Genomic DNA, 20,610 nt, shown 5'->3' on the forward strand with positions numbered 1-20,610 from the left:
AGTGTGTTTTTGTGGATTCTGTGCTGACACTCTGAGGGGCTCGTCGGGACTGCGAGGACCAGCAGCCCGGATCCAGCCACAGCTGCGGCCTCTTCCCGGCCGGACACGCCCACCTACTCCTGCCCACTTATCAGTTGATTGTTCCCGCATCGCGGCACGTGCGGGCGTGTGCCGGGCAAAGCCCGGGCCAAGGGCGGGCCTGTTTAAGCCCGTTAGAGACCGTGAGAGACCGGACTGGGCCACCTCTCTAACTTAATCGGTTAAATAATATATGAGTTTGATGTACTGTGTATTCTTTGTAACTATTTAGTGACCTATTCCGCCCCCAAAAAGATCCATCCTTTGCGTTCACTGGGTGTTTTATCACTTAGCATGTCTACACGGGGAAGTCAGAGTAAAACAGTGGCAGTCGGGGGTTAGTTAATAGGTCCCATAGACAGCTTTATTACAAGGGCAAATTCATTCATAGACCAGGAAATCTCGTTGATGGAACGCAGAGTGTCTCAAGACTTAGCGTTAGCAAAGAGATCTTCCTTGGGCCACTTGGCTTCTGCCAGAACTCCCCAGAAAAGTGATGGGGAGGAGCGGACAGAAATACATGCTGATAGGCACAGCCTTCCTACTGTGGTTGATTTATGAGCTTCTCAACTATCTTCAAACTATTTAATAGAGTCCGATTTGGAAAAGACCCCCGTCTTGGAATTAATTCCCACCCCAGAGGTCACAAGAAGGCAGAGGGGGAGGAGGGAGGGCGCGGTACGGAAAAAAAGGGAGAATACTAAGTCAATAAAGGTTAATGTCCCTCCAGATGTAGTAAATAAACAGAGTGCAAATACGAAGAAAGCCCCCCTGGGAGGCCAGAATAGGCGACGTGCAGAGTCGCTAAACATTACTAGGAAAGACATTCTGGATAAAAGAGATCTGGCATTCACGAGTAACGAGCCAGGGGATCTAAATAACATCGAAAAACTGGGAGAGATTCTTAAATCATATTTTCTCCCGCTAGAAGCCAGACTCCTTTCTATTGAAAATAAAGTGGTCGAAATGAGCACTCTTATTAAGAATCAAGCTCAGGATGGTAGCGTCAAGACTGTGGGAACTACAGCCCCCAGTAACAAGCCCGAACGTGCCCAAGGTAAAAAAACACCTATTGTAGGAGCAAATACAAAGTCAAAAAACCTCATATTAATGCAGAGATCTAGTGCTGTAAAACCAAAAGAACCCATAGTCCAGACAAGTCAAAATGTTAGTGTTAGGGCTTCTGCCCCAAGTTGAAATGATACAAGGAGAAACAGAGACGAAGTTGAAAGACTGGCTGTCCACCTCCCTCCTGAGGCTAGTCCCTGTGTGGTGGTGATGACTGGTGTCCCGGAGTTGTCAGGAACCACAAAGGAACATAGCGGGTCCCTAAAAAATAAAGTCCAACACTGGCTTAATACTAACCGACCGTTACCATTGTACCGGTCCAGTAAAATCCTGATGAAACGCAGGGTTCCATGGGTGGGTCATGGTAAGAAATCAACACAGGGCGATTGTGTTCTGATTAACTTCGACGATCCAAGAACCCTGGAACATATTTGTTCCTGGCCTACCACAAACAAGAACGTAGGCATTGAAATTAGGCCTCTCTCCTTTTTTATCCCCCAAGGAATTGTCTTCCCAAAGTCCATGAAGGGAACTGGCATGGTGCAGGCCAGCAAAGTCAGATCGGATTTTGTGAGACACAGAGAGGTAATGTGATCGGAAATCCTACCTGGGATCCATCTTACACAGACGGCTGGAGAGGAATTCCAATCACAAATAGATTTAATTGCCTGGAAATGGTCGATTGACCATCACCGACAAAGAGCCCCCTGGACAGCAGCAATGTGATACCTGATTCTGCTCCACCCGTGGCCACCTGGACAGTGAGTAATCCTCCACTTACAAAGATCAAATTTGTTTTTTGGAATGTGGCAGGCCTCCGCTCCATGGTGGAGGACGGTAGAGCCCTAAGTCTTTTGGAGAACTACGATATTATCTGTCTCCAGGAGACTTGGGCCACAACTGAACTCCACCTAAATGGATATAAAACATATTTTGTGGCAGCTAGTGCGGGTCCTATGGGAAGGCCTAAGGGTGGTCTAACTATCTTCGTTGGGAATACTCTGCGAGGGTTAGAAATATCCGTTCTTTTCTTTGACACAAATTATCAGCTCCTCAGGCTCTCCTTTAATAATAAAGACATCATCCTCCTACTGAATTTCTATAATAATCTTTCGGAGGAGGAGGTGGTGAGGGTCTTACGTGACCTTTGCGATAAGCTTTTACAGCTTACACTGGACCTTGGCGCTAGAGCTAACGTTAGCATTATATGGGGGGGATTTTAATCTCCATCCATGTCCACGTAATGATAGTAACATCTGTGGCCTAGTGGATGAAGATGATGTCCCTATTCCCCATTACATTCATTCTAACATGGGGCAGTGCTTAACCTAACTTTTGTCAGACTTGGGTCTTACGATAGCGAACAAAGTTGATCCAAATTCGTGTCAGTTTGATCCAACCTATTTGGGGCGGGGATACGAAACAACGGTTGACTATGTCCTAATATCAACTGTCTTGGGTAACCGAGTTGGGGGCTTTAAAATGTTAGTTAACACTCTAAGCGATCATTCTGCCCTCAGCATAGACTTGGTCATTTCATATCCTCATCCTTCTGCAAAGGCAATTGCAAGTGTATTAAGACAGAACACATTGCATATAAACAAGACCAGCGGTTACTCCCTAACATGGGAGAAGGTTGACCCCGTGGACATGACTAACAAGCATTTACAATGCAACGGTTTCGCCTTTGTAAAAGTTAGAGCTATTGGCATTGTAAATGAATTTTTTTTTATTTATGTGTTGGTTTTGAAAACTGATAAATAAATGGCATTGTCATTTACAATGCCAATAGCTTAATCTCTCGCAAATGCGAGACCTATTGCATTTGCACCCACACGCACACACAGCGAGAGCCACACACACACACAGAGCCACCCACACACAGAGTTACCCACACACAGAGCCACCCACACATAGAGATAAATGTAACTCTACAAAGCAGAACCACGCTTTTTTGCAGCGCAAAGTTCAGGAAACGACTGTTCAAATTTACATTAACCCAATAATAAGGACCTGCAATATTAGTGTAGTTCCATTAGGCCTTTTTTTGCTATAGTGGTGAACACAAATTTGTATGAGACTTCCGGTGTGAAATGTCCTTCCCAGTCTCCCCAAATAACGTTGCCACACTTTAACTAATCTGCAAATATGTTTAAATAATGATGAAACTTTTAATTAATTAACCTTAACTGAAGAGTGTAGGTTCAGGCAAACACCAGAGCATCAGCGGCCTGACGAGGAGCGCCCTACCATGAAGCATGACACCATTCTGGGTGTGTGAGGGCACCTTGATCCGATCCCTCGGATCCCCCTTCCCAGGTTCCCCGTGATCAGAACTTTTCTTGATCAACCTGTTGGGATTTACCCCTTCCTTGAGACTGAGCAAACACACCTGAGTGTTTATCATTTATTTCAATAACACATTGAGGTGCGAAAAATGGTTTCTAGCCTGCGCCGAACACCTGTTTGGCTGGAGTAGCATGTGAAGTGCAAGTCATGCGCAGCCTAAGCTAAAGCTGAGGAGACCTGTCATTAGGAGAGCTTGCAAGGCATACAGAACCTGACAGCATGTGAAGTACAAGGCACTGTCTAAACTATAGCTGCAGAATACAGGTTATGTGACAGTACAAGGCAAACAGAAAACCTGACAGCATGTGATGTATAAAACGCACGTAACCTAAGCTAATGCTACAGAATACTAGGTAACAAGTAGCAGTAAGAGGCAGCCTAAGTCAGAAAGTCCTGAAAATAACCCGAGCTGGAGCCTTTATATACACAGACCTTCCAGCAGAAGGGCAAATTGTACTTGGTTACAGACTAAAAATGCAATGCAAACGTGCACGCGTGTTACTTATCTGACAATGCCGGTCCGACTTGCTACGCTGATAAAGTCTTTTTGTAATATATCGCATCGTATCTGCCCTTGATCGGAATAGAGATGGTGACTCTTCAGCAACTACAATTGAATGACAAGGCGAATTGAAGGGAAACAAAGGAAGGAGTGACCGTCCCGGGAGCACCCCCATGCACGGCTCCTGTACCTACAGCTACAGGCACCACTTCCTGCAAAGGCTCGGGGTACCTCCTGCTCCATGTAAATATGCCTGCCTGTGTCCTAGGGTGCTCTCCTCAAATCACTCTGCAGCACCCCCGGCTCCAGTGTCCTAGGCTCCCCCCAACTGCTCCCGCACAGGGCCACACTATAGGTGACTGGTCAGGCGTGACATCACCCACGCCTCCGCGCGCTGTCACGCGTCCTGCCTCCGCCGGGTGGCACTGCCTGCACAGAAGACCCCTTGTGGCAGCTCCCGTCCTGTTCCAGACCCCCCTCCCCTTCCATCCCATGGATCATGCTCCAGACCCCTCGCTGCCCAGCACAGCTCCAGCCTCCCTCGCTACCCGAGCACAGCTCCTGGTCCAGCCCTCCTCCTGCTCCAGACCCCCTCTCTATCATGCCACAGCTCAGCTCCATACACTTGACTTAGGACACCGCCGCCCATCACCGGGGCACAGCCACGCGCCCTACCTACACCAAGCAGCAGTAATTCCACAGGCAAGACTTGGGAGGGGTCGATCTGGGGGGCTCAGCCAATCCCCACCTTCAGGATCCTGCACGGCGGGTAAAGTATAGTTCATACCACTTAACTCCCCCAAAAAACCGACCACACAGCTCATGTCGCTGAGGGGGCCTACTGCGTCACCTTTCTCTATCGTGTGTGAGGTTTCCACCGGCCGGAGACACGGACAGCGGGTGGTGGGGGGACGGAACGGGCACACGGACAGCGGGAGGGGGGGGCGGGAACGGACAGCGGGAGGGGGGGCCGGATAGGTTTAAGAAAAGCGCTTAGCGGCTTCTGCGAGCTGAGGAGCGCTTGTTTGTGTTGCAGCAGGGGCTGAAATCACTCTCCACCGGGCGCCATCTTCAAAGAAATGCCCAAACAAACCTAAACAAAAAAATAAAATAAACCCCCGCCCACCGCCGCAATGACGTTGTCAAAGGGGCAGGATGAGAAAAAATCGCTGGGAACGCCCACCAATCGCCTCGCTGAAAGACGGACGCCTCTCTCTTCCAATGGCTAGCCTCCATTTATGGAGCTAGCCAATGGAAGTGAGAGGCTGAACTAAAGCACACAGTGTAACTCAAAAGATTTCGCCCTGCGCCGAAAAGCTGCACGGCGCAGCTTTTCGCCAGGTCGAAACCTAAAAAGGTCATAGAAGCAGCATATTCCTCATTTGTTAAATGCTTAGACCTGACAGCCACAGATGAGGAGGTTCTAAGCAACTTTGCAGTAATCTTACAAAAAATCAAAAAACTACTTACAATTAAGACTCAAAGTAACCGACACACGAAACCAGGATGGTTTAATCATAGTTGTACAGCGGCCTGTAAAAGGCTAAAGGCTGCACTTAATAAACCTATCAGAGACCAACCTGAAATAAGTAGGCTTAGAAAGGAATATAAGATCGAATGCACAAAGAGGAAGGTAGAGCTAAAGCAAGAAATGTGGGAGCAACTCCACAGTAGCACCATGGAAAAAAATAGCGAGGCGTTCTGGAAGGTGGTCAAATCACCGTTCCTAGTAAAAGATAGTACCCTTCCAAGTTTTGAAGTAGCCATAGAGGAATCAGCTTGGGTGGCTCACTTTTCAAAAATATTTCAGATAAATAGCATCGTATCAGAAAACTCGGTAGAGCCTAACCCCAGCTCAGGCAGGGTCATTTATCCTATCTTGCTAGATTTCGAGATTCTTGAGGTACTTCAGGCTCTAAACGCCAGTAAAGATGGGAAAGCCCCGGGTCCTGACGGGGTTCCCGTAGATATATTTAAGCATAACATGGACCTGTGGGCACCGGTGCTGACCAGGGTGTTTGGGGCTGTAGCAGTGAAAGGCCTGCCGGATTCTTGGTCCAAGTCCATCATGGTGCCAATATTTAAAAAAGGAGACCGGCAGGATGTATCTTGCTACCGACCAATATCACTGTTGGACTCTTTGGGCAAGGTGGTGGGAAGGATAGTACTCGAGCGCTTGCAGCAATGGGCGAATGATGGTGGTGTTCTTTCCGATCTTCAATTCGGGTTTCGGGAGGGTCTAGGGACCACCGAACAGGCCTTAAATTTATCAATGATTATGGGGAAATATGTTTGTGTAAAAAAGGATAAGCTGTACATGATATACGTTGATTTGTCTGCGGCTTTCGATTGCGTTTGTCACGCAAAGCTTTGGGCTGTCCTTTCCCAAATGGGGATCGACACCTCATTGATAGATTTTTTAAGGGAGCTATATTCGAAAGGCCTCTGCTAGGGTGCGATTTGGTGTGAAGGGTGAATTGTCGGCGTCATTCGGAGTGGAGCGTGGTGGGAGGCAGGGGTGTGTCCTGGCCCCCTTTCTGTTCTCGCTGTACACCAATGGATTGGAGGCGGCGATACTGGTGGGGGTCAGGACTTACCCCGAGTGAAAGACCGGCCGATACCCGCTCTGCTCTACGCGGATGATGCCGTCATCCTTGCGCGCACTCCACGTGAACTACAGAGGGCCTTCAATAGATATGTGGGTTTTATGAGGAGCTTAGACCTGCACATAAATATAAAAAAGACCTTTGTAATGGTGACAGGATCAGGGAAAAAATGCCTTAAAGACATTATCCTCAAAAATCAAAAACTTGAAACTACGGTACAGTACCCCTACTTGGGAATTTTAATTGATGCAAAAATGAATTGGAAAGCTGCAGTGGAGACAAGAAAACATCTCTTCATGAGAGCCATTGTGGCTCTAATTAATTTTTCCCAGAAGCTGGGCAAAAGGCCCCCAGCAGAACTCCTGAGAATTTATAGTGCAAAATGCCAGGCAATAGCATTGTACGGGGCGGGAGTTTGGGCCCATGTTAATATTAGCTCCCTACAAGTGGCAGAGAATATATTCCTACGTTTTTTGTTAGCGGCACCCAAATGTGTTTCTACCTTTGCATGCCATACCGAGCTGGGAATTCACTATCTTGAAGATGTGGCAAAAATCCAGCCACTCTTGTTGTGGCGACGTATTTGGTCGGCGGAAAAAAATATTTTAACAAGGCAGATTTTGTTGGACTGCATGTCCATAGATTATGCTATGAAAATCAGTTGGCTTTCCTATGTCAAAAAGTTTATGACTGACATAGGGCTAAAGAAATACTATACCGCCCCAGAAACAATTAGTGAACTCCCGAAGAAGGACTTGAAAGCAAGGGCATTGGCACACCTGGAAGAAATCCGCCTCGTTAAAGAAGCGAATAAAGTCTCTGTGCAACACATATTGGCGGTACAGATTTCTCCGTCAATTCAACCTTATCTGCTATACGATCTTAAAGTTTTTGAACGTCTTCGTTTGACGAGGTTTAGGCTAAACATATTCCATTGTTTAGTTGCTTTTCCCGTAAAAAACAGTTGGGATCAAAAACCTCCCCTTTGTCCTTGTGAAGATATGTCAGAGCAGACAACAATTCATACAGTACTGTTCTGTAAATTTTATCATGATCATCGCAAGCTGTGGCTGTTACCACTCTTAAAAACGTGGGGTATCAGACAATGTCGCCCAGCAATGTTGTTCTTAGACTCAGAATATATTTGCTATCATGTGGCTAATTTTTTTTAATGCATTTTTAAACACAGAACAAACCTGTGATAAGTGGAACTGTTCTTAAAATTATTGATTGTTAGCATCATCTGTATAGACTCCATTACTGGCCCTGTCGGAAAACTGTCAACTATGAATTTGTACTGACATATGATTCTTATGATGTATAAAACTGTGTTTTATGTCTGTTACTTTTATGGTTTCTAAAAATGTTAAAAAACCGAATAAAGAAAGAATTAATTAAGTCTTTACTTCAGAGCAGATGTTCATCTTCTGCCATTTGTACCACTTCTTAGAATGTTTTGCTTCTTGATGCATTTTCCATTAGAATTATCCAGAAAGGTGAATTCAAAGTCTAAAGTTTGAACTGGAAATTAATATTATTTTAGGAATGTCCTCTGCCACTTTTTAAAATGTTAAAGTGACACCGGGAGAAGCTGATTTCCTTGGCTGTGGGCTGACATTGAATGCAATATTCATTTGAGTGTGTTCAGCTTGTTTCAAAACCATGTTGTTTTTGCAAAAAAAACACACTTAATTTGAAAAGGGCCCGATCCTTAAAACACTTAAAAGTGGAGATGAACTTCTATAGGATTTCAATTATTGTCACTGCACCTCCCATATTCGAGTCTTGTAAAAGTACAAATTGAGTTTTCTCATTGCGCTGTCATTATAAATGTCTGCTCTTGTGTTTCAATTGTTTGATGCGGTAGAGGTGTGTCATATATTGGAGGACAACGTCAGCATTTGGTTATGTTTTTGGCAAGCCAATGGCTAGTCTTCCATGACAACACATGGTGATATTTTAATCCACCTTACATCTCAGAGGGCTCCCTTTCCCTTCCATTCTCACTTTTGGTGGGTCTGTTTGAGAACAACTTGCCACAGTAGGACCTGGGTTAATCTCATCACATCTTCCTAATAGCCCCCTAGTTTGACTAACCTTTTTTCTGCTTTTAGAGTTTCCCATATACTGGTCTGTGAACCTACCCTTCAGGGTGGCAAGTAGCACTTCAAAACACACAATCCCACTCCACTTAATTACAGTATCAGGGCCGGCTTTTGCGCTGGTGGCGCCCAGTGCGACTATCATTTTTGGCGCCCCCATGACCGTTTCCTCGGATTCTCTCGCTACCACCGGGCAAAAGTGCCCCTCACCTCTCCAATCATAAGTTATGGCTAAACACAGCAGCCTCCCCTGAGGTTAGCGCCCCCTCCACAGGCCAGCACCCAGTGCAGCCGCACCGGTCGCAATGTCCTACAGCCAGCCCTGTACAGTACACTCAATACCACATAATTACTATGCACATAATTCCACTGCACACCATGCCATATAATTGCACACCACACAATTCCAATCTAACCCAACCCACATAATTACTCTACACACCGCATACATACACTCCATAACACATGGGTAAAAGACATTGGGGCATATTATCAAGCAGGGCGTTAAAATTATCGCCTAAGGCCGTTTTAGCGGCAGAAAACTGCCTCTAAAGCGGCGATAATGGGCTTGATAATATGCCCTGGAGAATTCCAATAGAAGCCCATGTTCACACCAGAACCTGGGCTTCTACAGGAATTCACAAGGGCGTATTATCAAGCCCATTATCTGCGCATTAGCAGCAGTTTTCTGCCGCTAAAGCTGCGATAAATTTAACGCCCTGCTTGATAATATGCCCCATTTTTATTTATAACGCCAATAGCTCGATCTCAAGGAAATGCGAAACCTATTGCATTTCCAATGTGTGTATTTCTTTCCAACTATTTTATTTCCAAGTTGTGCCCCTTACTTCTTTGAACTTGGGGCTTGCAGATTCAAAAATATAGATACGAACGGAAAGAGTGCTGTCTTTCACATGCCCCTAGTTGTAAAGGAAATGAATCATGAGTAGTACTTGACATAGAACCTGAAAGCCTACAGCATGCGTTGTGCCCATCCAAGTAACAATGCGGAAAGAAAGCCAATAGCTCTAGCCAACGCTTAAAAAATCCCAAAGGCGAGACCTATTGGCTATGCCAATGCTTGTTTTCCTCCCCAGCCACTCCCTCTCCAAAGATTCGCTTCCTCCTGTTCAGGTTGGAGAAGTCTTCTGTCAGGGTCCTAGTGCTCGACATGCAATGTGGGCCCAGACAGTCTATTCTGCACTCCCAAGGGGACCAATAGGAATCCTCGAACGGGCCTCTGAGTTCTGTCGTCATTGCGAAAACATCTGGCACGTTGAGCAACACAGACAGTGACCACGCCCATCGCGTGCCATCTGCAGGTTCTAAGTCTGCTGCCTTGGGAAAGGCTTGGATCTGCTTCCTATCACTGTGCTGCAGGATTACGCCACAGACTATGTAGAGTATCGGTTCATGATGTGACTTTAATACGAATGTTTCTTTTTTCACTTCTGCTCATTTTTCGAACCATTGTGTTGAAGGCAGGGCTGGAGTCGGGGTACCCCGAGGGTGGACAGCGTCCCCCCACTTATTTTACAGGGTGTACGCCGTCCCCCCTGCCAAACAGCTGGACTTCACCTTTTTGGCCTCTCTGGGACGAAATCGGAGCCACCTTTCGTGACGTCATTTCCTGTCGTCCACATTCTTTTACATCTTCTTTCTCTCTGGGTTCAGCCCTGGCCGGCATATGAGCATAGCTTTGCTTCGCTTTCATTACAAGGAGTGGTTGTGATGGAGCTCTGTCCGCTCTTGCTGGCGCAGCACGCCCCCTTTTTCACAGATGTCCAGTGCTTAATTTGAGCCGGTGGTTGCCGCAACAGATATTTTCGAGCGAAATAGAGGAAAAACCCTACAGATAGGAAAGAGGGAGGAACAGAAGATGGCAAAACCGCCACAAGGAGAGCAGGGAGGAAACTATACGATTGAGATAGAGGGACACGAAGGGGCAGATTTATGAGGCCCTTGCGCCACGTTTACGCCGCTGTTGCGTCACGCAAGGCGGCGTAAACGTGGCGCATCCCTACGAACGATTTACAACGTGACGCTTCTAGGCAGATGCGTCACGTTGTAAAGCCCTGCGATGCTTGTGGGCGTTCCGGCGCAGGGTGGGCGTTCCGGGGTCGGTGCGCCTCGCAAAAGTGGCTGAGTGAAATCTATAAGATTTCACTCAGTCGCTTTCGGGCCAATGCTGCGTCAAAAGCCTGCGCCTGCTTGAAGCAGGCGTAGGTCTTGATGCAGCATTGGTCAGATAGGGCACCCCCGAGCCTTGCTGGAGCTGCGTCGCGCTTGCGACGCAACTCCAGCAATGCGCCGCCTTTACGGCACAGATGCATCACGCATCTGTGCCGTTTTTGCCCCATGGTGTGGCGCATTGTAAATGCGGCGCACCATGGGTGGCGGAGCTGTGGCGCACATTAACTGGCGCATCCCTGGGGATGCGCCAGTTAACATAAATCTGCCCCGAAGTGCCTGGTAAAGAGTTATATGTACTGGATTCAGGACTCCCAGCCTTGATTTTCGGCTTGCAGTTGTTTGATTAAACTGGCTACCGGCTTCTGAGCAAAGCTTCGCGCCCCGGCACTCTCTTTTGCAAATTAAGCACTGCAGATGTTGTACTAGACAGCCCAGGCTTAAGTCAGCTTTGGTGCACAGATTTTCAAATCCTCTGGCAAAATTGCACTTTGCCCTTTGGGTGCTCCCATTCCCCTGGCAATAGGGCATTTTTTTCTGCCATTTTTTACTCTAGGTGGGCTCTTCTAGTGATTCGCAGTGGCTCTGTGAGCCAGTTTTCATCAGTTTGGGTTAGAGAGCACCGGCCATGCATAACCAGCTGCTCACAATGCAAAATAAGTGGTATTCACCTGTTATTTTAGTAATCTACTCGTGGAACAAAACTGAAACCTTTTCACGAAAAAAAGACTCTTCATAGGAAAATGTGATTTCTGCTGCCCAGCTCATAATTGTCCAAGGTTCCTGTCCATTTTTGGTCAGTTGTAAATAAATGTCCCCTGCCGTCACATATGCATTCGCAAAGTGGAGTCCATTTGATTATAAGCCCTTTTGAAGGAATTTAGGGCCTCATTTACAAAGAATTGGCTGGCGTAGGGCAGCGCAATAAGTCATTTTGCTGCGTTGCTCTACGCCAAATCAGAAGGGCAGGAATGCACCATATTTACAAGAAACGGGGCATTCCTGTACTTTCAGCAAACCCACAATTTGCAGCTGAGCACCAATGCAGGCACCCTTGCTTCATGGTGTAATTGTGTCGGTGTGGTTGCCATGATTATTTTTGTGCAGGAAGTGGCATCTTGCCACACAAAAACAATCACAAGAGGCGTTTACCTCTTGCTATGTGTTCTGCAGAATGCAGCACACGTAGAAAGAGGTAAAAAATTATGAGAAATGTAAACATTTCTCTTCTTTACGCCAGCTCTGGTGAGGTGTAAGATTTTGGTGCTGCCCCAGGTTTACTTGATGTTGTAAATCTGGGGCAGTTTCATAATCCATGGGTGTTGAGTGGGAACACCCACTGCAACGCCAATGGAACGCCTCCTTGACGTAGAGTAAGGCAACGCAGCGCTTTGCACTGCCATGACTTACTCCATATCTGTGAGGTCAAGCAAAGCCATGCAGGGTGGCTTTGCGTCTCTGCAAAGATATAATTGAGAGGCCTGTGCCACCGAAGAACCATACAAAGGGATGCTCCGGTGGCGCAGGCCTCTTGTAAATGAAGGCCCTAATATTTAGGGACTATGGGCTAGATGTAGGTGATTTGAATTTATCGATTCATAAATCCTGAATTTTACCGATTCGGTATTTATGGATCGGTAGATCCAATGTAGGTAAAAATTCGGTAAAAAATACCGAATCAGTAGGATTCGGTATTTACCGAATCGGTATTTACCGATTCGGTATTTGCCATTGATTCCTATGGGCCTGCAGGCCCATAGGAATGAATGTCAATTAGCGAATGGTAATTACCGATTCGGTAAATACCGAAAAATTCAAGGGTGGCAGGGTGTCACTTTGACACCCTGTTGCACCCCTGATTCGGGCTTGTGTGCCATGTGGCACACATACATGCCCGAAGGGCATGTATGTGTGCACAGGTTTAAATGCACTTATTTGCATTTGCCTAGGAATTCGTTATTTACCACCATTTAATAATTTGTGGTAAATAACGAATCCTGAAAGCACTGTAGCACTGTTTACAGTGCTACCTACATATCAAAATGCAGATTTGGTAATTTTACCGAATCAGTAATTTTATGGATTCGGTAAATTACCGATTCGGTAAAATTACCGAATCTGCATTTTCTTATGCCCCTACATCTCAGTATCCAAATACCGGTCGGTAACTGACGAAAATCGGTATTTTCGGCCGTTACCGACCGGTATTTGGATACCTACAAAGGGCCCTATAATAGGTATCAAAAAAGAATTGTATTTTTGTATTTTTTTAGGTGTCTCTGAAACTAATGTTGTTTGAGTGCATTGACAAGTGAGGTAGGTGATAAAGTAAAAAGTCACACAAAGTGCTTGCGTCACTTTGTAGGTGCACGCATGCTTGGGGCACATGCCTAGAAAATAATGCGGCCGGCCGGCTATTGCTTTTTTGAGGTTGCGCCTGGGCAGCGAATGCGCTGGGAGCCATGCTGTATTGGAATATGGAAAAGAAGCCCCGCCCACTCACCACCTATATTTGTCTTTGCTTGCGTCATTGTCCTTCGTAAATACTGGCTTCTGATTCAGTAATCTGCTTGTTAGTCCCTCCTTAGTACCGCCTTGTCTTAATCTGACACCTCCCATGAGGACTGGCCCTTTTACTTCGGTTGTTACACAGTGAGTCTTTTTTAGTCTGTAGCACTATTTTCTTTAAATAGTTTCTCCTACTGCAGGCACGACATGCTTTCCTGCAACATTCAGCGCGCCATGCACGCTTTCCCTTTCTAAAGAGCCCTGGACAATGGCGGCCACTTCTTTGAAATTAAATAGGTCTCGTATTTACAAGAGTTTGAGCTATTGGCATTGTTACTGACAATGCATTTTATCTATGTGTTAATTATCAAAACATATAAATCAAAGGCATTGTGATTTACAGAGCCGTTAGCTTAAACTCTCGCAAATGTGTGACCTATTGCATTGCAAATGCTTGTATTTTCTAAGTCATACTGCACAGCATCTGGGACGGGGCGTAACACAGACCCCTGCAGACCACGCAGACCCTACAAGGTTCGCCCCCCCATTAAACTCAAAACCAATGAATATCTGTGAGATCTGTGACACCTAGGCCCCTCATCACGTTCTTCAGGTGGTGGGCCCACTATGCGTTACACTACTGATGGGGAATGTTGTACAGTAAAACCAAAAAGTGAGACCTATTGGCTTTGCCAATGCTTGTTACATATAGCGCTCATCAGCACTTCTGTGCACGGTGGAAGGAAGATTCAACCTGTCTCGCGTGGATTCCAACTTATGATCTTTTCTGCGCATGAGTACAGACTCTTTAAGCAGAGTTACTCCACATTCCTGCATGCCTTCGTCGGCATACAGCCTCAGTAGGAGAGGGGGGAATCGAAACTCGGAGGCCCGAGGTTCTGAAATGGTTAAAAGTCGGGCCCGCTGCTCACTTCCGTGTTAGGGTGTGTCGGCAGCAACGGGAGGGCCTCTTGGCTGATACACGCAAGAGCTGAGGTACGGGACCTTTTCTTTGTATAGTTTTGGGGTACTTGAAGGAACCGTAGTCCGGTTCTTAAAATCTACAATTCTGTACAGTTTAGGCTGAAACCCGTCCCTCCAGCGCTCATTCACGTCTCGAGAAAGGGAGTGGAGAGGAGGCGTCGGCAGGCGCGGCTCCTACAAGTGCCAACGCCCGAAAGAAGCGCAGCGATGCTACACGCCAAGGGGCGATTTAAATCTTTGGGGCATATGTACAAGCCCCTATCGCCACCACAACGTCACTTTTATCGACGTCGTGGTGGCGATAGGGGCTGGACCTTATTTACAAGGCAGCGTTAAGCCACTTGAAGTGATTTAATGCCGCCTTGTAAATAAGGCCCCCTTTCACACTATGCTTAGCGTGAAAGGGGAGGACAGTGGGCGTTCCACCACAACACCCACTGATTTTGATGCTGCCCCCTATTCAAAAGGGAGGTGTAAATAGGAGGCAGCGCCGGAATTGAAACCAGGGAAAACCTGGTCTTAACCTGGCGAAACGAGAAGAAATGTTTAATTTCTCCTTGTTTTTGCTGTTTCCATGTGTACTGCACTGTGCAACACACATAAAAACAGCAAAACACCATGGATTGTTTATATACTGGAAGGTTTCCCTTCCTGCACATAAACAATCATTAAAAAAAAAGACGTTTTGTAATTTCTATGTGTGCTGCATTAAGCGTCACACTTAGAAGTTACAAAACGCCATTTAGAGACTGTGTATGTGCAGGAAGGGGCACCTTCCTACATATAAACAATCTTCGCCTTCACCCAGGCACCCTTGCACTAAGGTGCAAGGGTGCCTGCGTAGCGCCCACGCAGGGGTAAATGCAAGGCTGCACCATATTCTTGTACATATGGTGCAGCCTTGCGTCGATGAAGAGGCGGAGTGATGCTTAAGCCGTCTTGGCTTAACACCACACTCCACCACTTCTGAAACGCAGGGCTGCACCACATTTACCAATCATCCGGCATTTGCACCCCTCACACCGCTTACCCTGCACGCATTCCTCTCACTCGGTTTGCAGTGCTCTCATCCAGCATACACATGGGTCCTCCACTCGCCTTGGACTCTTGCAACTCACCCTACACTCACATTGGCACACCGTTCACCCTACATTCATACCACTCACACTGCATTCACTCACAATATTCATATAACCAGGCGCGCAACACCCATTGGGCTCACCGGGCTTCAGCCCCCCCCGTCGTGTGTGTCAGCCCGGGCTGACACAGCTTCGCGGCTGGCGACGTTTTAATTGCAGCCGCACCAGAGTACTTCACAGGTCTGTAAAAGACCATTTAAATGTAAATGAAGCTTTTGTTATGTTTTTAGCCCTTCTTACATCCACTCTGGTTACGGCTGGAAGAATAGCCCCCCACATCCCCCCCACTCTAGTTGCCCGCCTGCCTCCTGTAGTCGCCTCCACCCACACACCTCTGCTGATTATTTAAAGCAGGATTGGCTGGGATTCGGTATTCTCTGGTGCACTGTAAACCCAGCCTGATGGCGTGAAGCGAGACTTTATTTGCTGGGAGGTGTGAAGGTTTTAACGTGACAGTGGAAAGAAAAAAAAATGTGAGTTCCCAGAATCGTGAATGTCCTGAAAGCTGTCTCGTAGTAAATAGGCAATAGGCGTTACGTGAATAAGGAAATTATGCAGTATTCTGCTTCAAGTTAAACAGGTCAAATTTGCTTGATGATGCTGAATCTATTTTGTTCTAAAAATAAACATTCCCTTGTGTTCAGGTTCTTAATAGCAAAGGTTGCTTAATCAAGGGGTTTCATCTCTGGCCAGAGCAACAATTCTTAAGGCTACAGACTACACTATTTAGTGCGCCTTTTACTGGAAGTAGTGCGTACCTAAACATATAGATAAGAGGTTATAGGACGACATATTGTAGATGGTAATATGACATTTCAAGTACCATCCCAATTATTTCCGCAGACTAAAAACATATAATGGACAGGGTGCAACAGTTGCTGAAAGAATGCAAGTTGTGGGATAGGGGTGGGAGGTTACACTTCCTTACCCACATATGACACAGGCGTCCTACTGAATGAATCTCAACCAAATATACATTTGTTAGAAAGGAGGCTAAGATGCTGAAGCAAGTATCGTTTTTCAGTTCAGATGAGTTATGCGCCGCCGATAAAAAAATATTGCCCCTCAGAAAGGTATGGGCTTTGGTTTTATGAGCACAAATACTATCCAGAAGTAAACTTAAGAGAATATGTTACAAACACACTTAAGTTTTCCCCAACTACATGTTTAGACTTTTGACGTTTCTGAAATCAATTTGACAACTATATCGATTAAACATAGAAAGAAAAGGCAAGAACATTTGGCAAACTGAGCTATTAAAAAGCTTCTAGGCAGGAGGCAGATGGGAATTGGGAATGCATTGAAACCCAGAATAAAAGGTGGCCATCTTTATTTAACATTACGCTTAAAAAAATTGAATATGATTAGGCAAGGTGACCAAGCAAACTGAGGGATGGAATTGCTACTCCTAAAACCAAGAAACAATTTATGTAAATGCACTCAACAACTGGTAAATGCCATTTACCATTCAGTGGCATTACATTGTGTCATAAGACCAACAAAAAATCACTAATGTATTTCCTCAAGTGGTTCTATGACAGGTGGTTTATTAACATCAAAGCAGAAAGCTACCCCCAGAGATTTGAGAGGAACTAGAGCAATAAAGTGGCAATGATTCACCTTACTAGTATTTATTTTAACATACAAATACTCCTATGCAAAAGAACACTTCTAAGGGAAATCTGTAAAAGTTGCAAGGAGATACAGGGATGAATCCCCTACCTCCCCCACACACCCCTCAGTTAATTGGACTTCATATACGTCCAGATAGACTGAATGACGTAAAGTTACAACAGCCCTTTTTATTAAGAAGCAGACAAAGCTGAAACATCTTTCCAAAATGGTCACACCGCCCCCTGTGCCAAATTGCATTGACTGAACAATGATGTTGATTTTACCCAAACGCACGTCTAGACATCTAGAAATGGTGAAAATAGGGTTCAGATAATGTCCTCTCCATCTCCGTTCTGATTAGAACAAACCCTGTTGGAGGGCTGTTTTCAACCGTGGTCTTAGAAGTAATGTTTTATTGTTCATTTTCAATTGTTGCGTATGAACATTTTTACCTAGCACAGATACCATGACAACCGCTGTGCTGTTTTTCCACGTTGAAAAGACTGCTTAAGTCATCTTACAACTACTGGTTCGTGGCAGTCAGTGCTTTAGAAATAATAGTTATTAAACTTGTTGCCTTAGAACTTTAAAAAAAAAAAAAAAAAAGAAATTATGCAGTATTCCCACGTTTCCCCATTCCTTGCGCTAGAAATGTCCAGTTAACGTTTTCTCTGCATTCTGGTTCTTGTAACGGGATGAACACTTCTATACGTGCCTGAATTTACAGAAAAACCTTAACTGGAAAAGCTACTCGCGCACAAAAACAGGAGGCCTGAAACCTGCTTGAACGTTGTGTAAATTGCTGAGGTTCAAAGAAGGGAATAAAGGAAGCGTACTCTTTTATCTGCAGAACTTCTGCTGTTTGTAGACAATCCACGTTCACGAGCAGTTGTGAAAAAGTGGGTGTTCTCAAAGCTGCACTATAAAAAGAATGTACGTCTTCTGCTGAATGGGAATAGTGAAGCTGTTGGTGGAATGGCCAGGGGACGGCAGTGCAAAATGAACGTACCCAGCTACAGATGAGTGTACATATCTGCCAGGCTAAGATGATCATGACCGCATGACACTTTACTGACACGCATTAAAATAATTAAAGCATGGAAACCTTTCTTCCCCAGTTAAATTTCTATTTAGGCTGCGTGTAGCATGGATGCTTTAGCATCCAAGAATGTGATTTTAATTACCCTTTCGGAGAGGCCCAGAACCAACCCCTGCCAGCCCGCCTCTGAAAGGTTTCAACAACCCTCCCTGCCCCACACCTCTTGTTTTGTTTGAGACGGGCTGCCACCGAGGTGATATCCTTGACTGAATGCAGGGATTTCACCTAAGCACTTTTGGTGTGTTGAATTTGTATTCAGCTGTTTTAACAAGGCAAGGCAGCAGCTGCTTTGAGGGGAACATTGGCCCCAGACGGAGAACTATGCTTGAAGATAGGTAGTGCATGTTGTTTTGGGCACATGTCAACGGTACATGAGTGTCAAGGCACCTGGGACATCATGGGCATGGTGTTAGGATCGAGATTTATGGACGAGACTGCATAATTGCTGTCAAATTCACTCAGTCTCCTATGATGGTGAATATCAACAATGGTTGAGGTGAGGTCTGTCACTGACCCTTGGGAGGAAAAAGGGATAAGGGAGAGAGAAAAGGGAGACCCCCCAAAAGATCACCACAAGGACGCGCCAATCAATGCGTTGCCATGGTCCATCTATCAGAGGGAAAGTCTGGAGTAAGTCAGAGAAAATATGATCAAATACAAAGTAAGAAATGTGAACCAAAAGATCTCAACATTAGCACAGAGAATTTTACTGCTAACATTCAGAACAAGAGTGTGACCAGTCTCCCAGCTGCCTGAATCCAGCCAGAGAACCTAAGAGAAGAAAGGCAGGATACTTTGCTGAGGTGGAAGACACTGTCAACCCCATAGAAAGAAGTGAAGTAGCTGCAAGCTCCAGATTCAGGTCCACAGAGCCAACCCCATACGGAACAAAATAAAACTGTGGTGACACAAACATGTGATAGAGCTCACCAACTGCTGTCGCAGGTGAGAATACTCAGGGGACTGTGGCTCTTATTCTATCTCTGCTCATCCCTTCCTGGGTGTGCTCCCATAACCAGTGTTCTACCAAATCTGTGCCATATGTGTTTCCATATTTGTGACCCCAATCTATACTGTCAACCAGTGCATCCTTCAGCCATAGCCTGTTTGGAATTCTCCTTTGACGGGACAGATCAGTCCTACCAATTCTGACACTTTTCATCAATAGTTGAGATACGTTAATGCAGAGAGCAGGTACAGTCCTCACATAGTCATTGTGTTCCAAGAGAGACACACAATGCAGGGCGTATTATATTGTATTTGTAGAGCACTTACTACCCCTATGTGCGATGCTGAAGCACTTGTCCATGCGGGTAGCAGGTTACACCTTATGCTTGTATGGTTGGAAGAGTGTTGTCTTTGCTTTGAGCCTCTGTGGAAAGCGTCTCCATGCGGTGCATGATGAATACCAGGGTGCAGTTTTGTAATGCAGAATCGCCACTTCTGTTTCTCAGGTTGGCCTGAGCATTACCTGATCCTGATTGTCTGCCATTTTAGCTCCGCCCCCTTGATTACCTTTAGCCACGCCCCTTATTTGCTATGTTAGCCACCCCCGAAGTTAAGACCTAGTTGCGCCCCTGCATATAACCCTACACTTACACGAGCACACTTCTTATGCTGCATACATAACAAGCATTTGCAAAGTATTTTGTTATATGCAACATGTCTCGCTCGCAAGTGTGCATATACAAGCAGCGCCAGCGCTGTCGCAGTTGAAACCTAAAAATTACCCATCTCATTTATATACACATTTCTACAAAGGCACCTACAGAATACCTGGTCTTTCTGTAGAAATAGATACCTAGTCCGTTGCATCTGCAGCTACGTTACCGGTGCAAGAGGGGAGAGTGGACCTAGGACGTGGGATGGTCAGAAGAGGGAGATCAGGACTGAGGCCTTGGGTTAAGTGTGTCACCTTCAACCAGTCCTGACTTTCCAATTGTGTTGCTGCCTGATTCACACGTGAGAAACAATATAAGCCCTGTACAGCTGTTTTAACCCTTTGCGTGCTGCGGACAGCCCCCGGCCGTGACGCGTCATGGTGGATGTGTGCTTACGATGTCCGGGGGGCGTCCGAACTCCGCCCACTCTCTATTTCGCACGCAGAGCGCGAAAATTCGGCCAACGCACAAGGGGTTAAGGTAGGGTGACCAGGCGTCCCCGTTTTGCCAGGACGGTCCCTGTTTTTCACCAGCTGTCCCAGCAAATTTCAAGAAATTTACCTCATGTCCCCGTTTTTGGAGAGGGTCGACTGAAAACGGTGGGAGGTGTTTTTTATGTTTTGCAAAGCAGGGATAGTTAGCAGTTGTTTCAAGAAAGCAATTTAATTAACAGACAAACTACTGGGCTTAAAAATTGCAGTTTATGTATG

At 45.9% G+C, this 20,610-nt stretch overlaps 1 protein-coding gene across 1 annotated transcript in view; it reads left to right on the forward strand.

Moving 5' to 3' along the window:
* Positions 1-14,333: 14,333 nt before the first annotated feature.
* LOC144803687 (uncharacterized) overlaps positions 14,334-20,610 on the forward strand; it is a 381,476-nt gene continuing 375,199 nt past the window's right edge. Inside the window, exon 1 of the mRNA XM_078671874.1 lies at positions 14,334-14,399. The gene's annotated coding sequence lies outside the window, so the exon portion shown is untranslated. The remainder of the gene's footprint in view (positions 14,400-20,610) is intronic.

This window comes from Lissotriton helveticus, chromosome 1_2 (genome assembly GCF_964261635.1).
Source record: "Lissotriton helveticus chromosome 1_2, aLisHel1.1, whole genome shotgun sequence".
Classification (NCBI taxonomy): Eukaryota; Metazoa; Chordata; class Amphibia; order Caudata; family Salamandridae; genus Lissotriton; species Lissotriton helveticus.